The sequence below is a fragment of the Panonychus citri genome, unplaced genomic scaffold, assembly GCF_014898815.1.
Source record: "Panonychus citri isolate SS breed McGregor unplaced genomic scaffold, ASM1489881v1 Contig00090, whole genome shotgun sequence".
NCBI classification, from domain to species: Eukaryota; Metazoa; Arthropoda; class Arachnida; order Trombidiformes; family Tetranychidae; genus Panonychus; species Panonychus citri.
The window spans coordinates 618,502-624,931 of record NW_026515495.1 but is presented as its reverse complement, the minus strand read 5'-3'; the positions used below and the strand labels follow the sequence as shown (position 1 = coordinate 624,931).

General features: G+C 30.5%; 2 non-coding genes across 2 annotated transcripts; one reads left to right on the top strand and one right to left on the bottom strand.

The window, feature by feature from the left end:
- Positions 1-559: 559 nt before the first annotated feature.
- Trnah-gug (transfer RNA histidin (anticodon GUG)) lies at positions 560-631 on the bottom strand. Its single transcript has one exon. It is a non-coding gene; the product is annotated as a tRNA-His (tRNA).
- A 345-nt stretch (positions 632-976) lies between these two features.
- Trnah-gug (transfer RNA histidin (anticodon GUG)) lies at positions 977-1,048 on the top strand. Its single transcript has one exon. It is a non-coding gene; the product is annotated as a tRNA-His (tRNA).
- The last annotated feature ends 5,382 nt before the right edge of the window (positions 1,049-6,430 follow it).

The window sequence follows — 6,430 nt, the reverse complement described above, 5'->3', positions numbered from 1 at the left end:
ATCATCATCAGATAAAAATTCTGTCTTCTCATATTGAATTTAGAAAATGAACCCACGAACTGAAAAGCTTGTTGATCTTCTTTTGATGAGATGTCACTAAATTTCTACTAGTCTACTTTATTGTCATCAAGATACCAAACATTTTCTATTTGTTGAATAGTTTTGGTCGACGATCATTTTATTTGATAATGTTCATCATGATCTGGTGAACATTATCATGACAGAAAACTAAACTTTCACTTTTGGTTTGAAAATCACATTGAGATCAAAGAGGCGATTTGTTGCTGAAGAATAAACCATTTTTCTTACTGAGTCCACCGGAAGAAGAGGGTTTTGCACTAGATTATTTGAGTTTACTCTGACGATTGAGATGATTAATTGATCTTTTTGGATTCGTTGGCATATAAAAAGTTGGTGAATCTAAAAACTTCAAAAGTAACAAATCTTTAATCAATTTTAGTTTCACTTATTATCATTTGCCACCAAAAAGTTTTTGTCGTGTTTATGATGAATTTGAGCTGTGATTTCGTCCGAACGATCGAAAAATAAAAGGTATCGTTGCTGTCACCAGGATTCGAACCTGGGTTGTCGCGGCCACAACGCGAAGTACTAACCACTATACTATGACAGCTTCAGATATAAGCACTATCGCTTTACACTCTTATATAATCAAAGCCCGTTCACATCACATCCACATCCCATTCACCAGCATCTTCATCATGTAATCAACCAACTATAACCTGTCATTATCATTGAAGATAAAAAAACAACATCAAGCCTTTTTTTCATCATCATCATCATTCTTATCATCATGATTCAATCGATTCACGTTTACCAACCCTTTTCATTGTTATCTACAAACAATCAAAGTTTGTTGTTGACTTGGAAAGAAAGTTGATTCCAATTGATAATCCAACCCAAAAGGAATGAAATGAAAGGATTGAAACGGGAAATTCCGACTGAACTTTTATCTGAAGCTGTCATAGTATAGTGGTTAGTACTTCGCGTTGTGGCCGCGACAACCCAGGTTCGAATCCTGGTGACAGCAACGACACCTTTTATTTTTCGATCGTTCGGACGAAATCACAACCCAAACTCATCACAAATAGATGACAGATACTTTTTGGCGCCAAATGAAAAAGTTAGAAGCTTTTTTACTGTCTAATCTTGGATGTTTTCTATCAATTAGTAATCGTTTAGTGTGGGATATAACTGAATCGTTGGATCTTTACGCGTTTTTGTCTACATAAGTCAAGCGAGCTCAAAATACAACGAAAAACAAAAGCTTCATCATATTTGCTTATGCGTTTACCATACAAACAAAAAGGAAGTGAGATTTCAAATGAAACTGAGATAAAAACGATTACAAACCTAAAAATTGACCAAAGTCAAGATCGTTTTCTGATTGATTTCGATACAATAAAATTCGATAACAATACAATACATAGAATATATTATAAAATCTATTGTTCGAATTGTGACCAACTAAAGGTAAATATCAGATAGAAAAAGAGTCATTGAGATCACTCAAAGTTTCAATAAAATTCAATTCAATGTCATGGAACACAAATTGTGAGCCAAGTGGACTGATTAGAAACGGAAGTGAAAGTTAACAGAAATCAACTAATAATCATTGATGTCGACTGTCCATTGGGAAAGTTCATGTCCTTGTTCTTTTTCGTGTTCATCTTTGTCGTCCTTTTGATTATCTATTGAAAAGCAAGAAAAAAGTTGAAAAGATGATCCAGTTTACTTTGAGTAATTGGCTCTAATAAGAGGATATTAGAACTTTTTTTTGCTTCTTTCAAGATCCAAAACAAGAGACAAAATAAACTTGGACTCAGGTAATCAGTTAACAAGCTTGGACCTAATTTTCTGGAACAATAGCACAAGAGGATAATGAAACGAAATGTTTAAAGGGTTAAACTCTTTCCCATGAGGTGAATGAAAATACAGGTAAACAGATATGAGGAATATACTCATTCAAATGAAAAGAGGTTCTTCATTTTCTATGGATATTTGTGCTTTGAGATTTGATAGAGAAGAGGAAAAAATTGTTCAGTGAGAAACTTTGAATTGCCAAGAGTGAAAATTCCTGGAATAACTTTTATCTCGGAACTGAATCAGATAAGTATAACCTGAACTTTTTCCTCTCTCTGTAATTTAGAAATTTTCTACTCGAAATCTTTGAGATTTTTTGCTTTCTTACCTGGAGAAAATTTTTCACTACCAATGAAAAACAAAATCTTTCATCATGTTAACCGGTAATTTCCTTTCTAAATTTTTTACCATGAAGCTTGTTAACTTTTCCAATAATTTTCATTAATCAGGTTAATTGAAAAGGTTCAGTCAATATGAATAAAGTTACAACATGGAAATTGGTGAATTAAGAGAAGCGAAAATATTCATTGTAATCGAAAATCTTAACTTGTTACCATCAAGCTAAATTCTTATTGTATAATATTATCATGATTGTCAAGGTTGAATAATAAAGCAAAATGAAATCTCATCAAGTTGAAACTTGATTTCATTTCCATCATGAAAATTGAATAGTATTTTCTATACATTTACTATTTTCTTTCAGATTAATAAGTTCCTATGATGATAATGCCCTTTAATGTGTGAATATATTTCACTCCCAGTTAAGTTTCAATAAAGATACAGTAATAAACGATAATGGTAATAAATATGAAGCTTTATTAAACCGGATAAATTCAGGGTGAACAATGATTTCAGAGTTATATATATATATAAATGAACAAATCTATTTATCAAATACATAATACAATCTAATATATATAATATGATATTCTCAATAATAATATTGGTCCTTTTTTTCACAGAAAATTTACCAAAATAAACGAAGATGAGGAAAAATGATGATAAAGATGAAGATGGTGATGGTGATCATCATAATGTTGAATATGAGGAAAAGTTTTACATTGTTTCCTAGCTGATGTTGTATTCAGGATATAATGTATTCATTTTTCGGGCTCATCATCATCATCATGGTAAAGATGAAAGAGAAGAGGATGAAAGGAGAAATTGATATTTCTCTTTTTCTCTTACAATGTTATGAAAAAAAAGGAGGCAGAAAATTGTATTAATAATAATACTATGAATGGAATCAACGTGATAATATAATGATGAAGATGAGGATGAGGACGATTATGCTGTTTGCCTATAAGAAAATCACGCGAACTCGAACTTTGTTTTTATTCAGCAAAAAAATATCATCAACCAGGAAAAGATAATTTCTTTTTACTTTTCAACTATTCGATTTAGCTTTTTTTTCATATTCTTTTGTCTTTATCATAAGTCTCATTAGTATTTCCTTATTAACAGTTTGTAGATGGAATAGATTAGTTTTAATCGCTTCTTCGTGAACATTGTTAATATTTCATGGTGAACATAATCAGAATAACTTTTCCCAGAGTTCTGTCATCTTTTCCTAGAGAAATAAATAAATTTTCGTCAGGGAAATGAAACTTTCTATTAACATACAAAGTTGACATGGAATAACAAAAAAACCAAGATATTTAGCTTCGAATGCCTTGTTAATGTAGAGTCACATACACGAATAGATTATACTGTTTGGGCCATCGAGTCTTTCCAATCTTATTAGCCTTGAATCGAAGGTGCAACTTTGCCAGGTCATTATGTGATCTTTTGTATCCCTGGCTCTCTATTCGCGCTTTATTTTAACAAAAAATCTATTTTTTTACTCCCTGGATTTTGTAGTTATCAGTGATGAATTTTTTCCCCTCAATTGTTTGCCATGAAAAGAACCACAGATAAAACTACCTGAGGTGATTTATGATAAAGAAAATGATAAAATGAAGTGAAACTTAGTTACAGTTAACTTTTGAAGCGAAAAAACTTTCTGATGATAATAATTTATTTAGAAAAATCTCAACAAGTTTTCATCAAAATTCTGTCCTCTTGATTCAGAATTTTCAAGATTAATAGTGAATTCAATTTTCTATCCAGTTTTTTTTCTCTCCTGCCTTGATTAGATTAATAGTAGTAGATAATTGATATTTTAATAGCTTCAGGGTAAAATGTGGGGGGCAGTTGTGCTCTGAGCTAATGAAGTTGATATTAAGCCAATCAAGAGTTTTAGAACTTTTCTTTTTCATGGTTTTCTATTATATCAAAAAAAAACCTCAACACTTTGATAAGATTCTATCAGCTGATTGTTGTTGTATTCTCATATTTTCTATGTTTACAAGCAAAATGTGTGAACCTTTATGTCGAGTATCTGTTGAGAATTTAGAATCACATCTTATCATTGAAACAAGATCAAATTGAATACATAGAACTTTTCTGGTTCGAGCCTTGAGGCTATCATTTTCCCTTTACTCATCAACATTTCTCCCATCATCATCTTCGTCATCATCTTTTTTTCCTTCTTATTATTTGGTCGATTTCACTACTTTGAACATTTCTTTTTTACAACGAGCTGAGGCGAATCACTTTAATATAAATCTCGAGAAAGAGTCAAGTAACTTTTGATTCACTCCAATTTACTGAATAACTTATTGACATATGAAGAAGATTAATACGTTTAGAACTTTCAGAACTTTCAGACTTTTTCTCTCTCTCTCACTTATCCCTTTACGTGATAATATCTTTATCATCATGATTATCAATGTTGATCATCTTCTCCAAGGACTCGAATTGAAATTCGAGGTTAACTCTCATCATCATTATTTCCTAAAAGTAAAAGTGAATTCATTTTCTTTCGTATAATATTTGACCAAATGATCATTTATATTCTCAAGTAAAAAAAAATATATAAACTAAGTAAAAGTAACTCCTGATAATAGAAATGGAAAATTGTTTCATGATAAACATGATTAGCATCATTCAGCTAAAGTGCAATTTGATTCAAAAGAAATACAATTACCATGAAATCATACCAATGAGAATATGTTTCATTTTAACTTGGTGATGAAAATTTAAAAATCGATGAGATACTTTGGAAATCAATTGGAGCCGAATAACTTTGATACTATTATTTAATATTTCGAATCCTTCATCATCATCATGATGTCCTTTCGATTATTTAAAAATAAAAAGAAAACGAAAAAGAGTTCAAATAACATTCATTCATCACGATAATTTAATATGAGATATTAGAGCTTATCAAGCAGTTCGAGAGAGAGAGAGAGAGAGAGAGAGACTTAGAACAAATTTTTTCACCGATCGAGGAAATGTTCAAACTCGCTCATCCATCATCCACATTTATTAAAAGTTATTTATTTCTTATCGAAAGATAAACTTCCAGTGCTCTAATGATGATAATAACAGTAATAATAATAATAATAGTCTAGAATCACCATAGAGTTGAATCAATGTTCAATAAACTCGAAAATTGTTCAATCTCGAAACTTTAAGAAGATTGAGTTGATCTAATATCAAATCGAAATTGATTTAACTTAATCAAAAGCTATAATACCAATTATCGGATCAATTTATAATCATTATCATTATAATTGTAGATGTTTTCACTAAATCATGATAACAATATGTTGAGTTACAATTAAGCTTGATAAAGTTAATTTATTACGATTTAGATTAATCTCTTGACTAACTAATATTTTTAATTGAACACAATTGATTCCCAATAATCATTATGTACTATTAAGATTACCAATTGAGAAGATAATTTATATTATTAGGATAATCAAGAATAAGCATTTGTATCAATCAATATAATGTTTTATAATCAATAAGAGAAGATGATGATAATGATGATGATGAAAAATACATCATACAAGTGGATGGATGAATATCGTTAATCAGCTGAGATGATAATAAGAAGCAACTATTGATGATAAAAAAAAGAGATGATGACAGAGCTTCAATACATAAATGAAACACAAATTATGACCAATAAACTGTATTGACCATTAGATGTATTTGGACATTTCTATTGCTTATCTTTTCATCGTCATCCTCATCTTCCAACGATTTGACTTGGAGAATGAAAGAAGTTTTTTCTTCATTCACAGCAGCTTAGTGACTTGATTCATTCTCTTCATCATCATCATCATCATGGAATATGATTTATCATCACACTATTCTCCATCATCATCATCATCATCATCATTATCATTCTCATCTTATTCGTTTATCAAAAAAGGATCGAAATGGTTGATTCATCCTTTTGGCTCATCTTTTCCTTCCTCTTACACTATTCCCTTTTCCATATTCCTCTTCCTCTTTTTCATCCTCATCCTCATCGTCATCCTCATCATAATCATAACCATCATCATCTTATCCAGTTCACAGTTTTCTCACTCTCTCTCTCTCTCTCTCCCTTTCTCTCTGCATCTTCTTTCAGATGTAATTGTGATGCTTTTTTTTTCTTGATCATGAACATTCATAAATCTATATCATCATCATCATCATATTATTATCATCA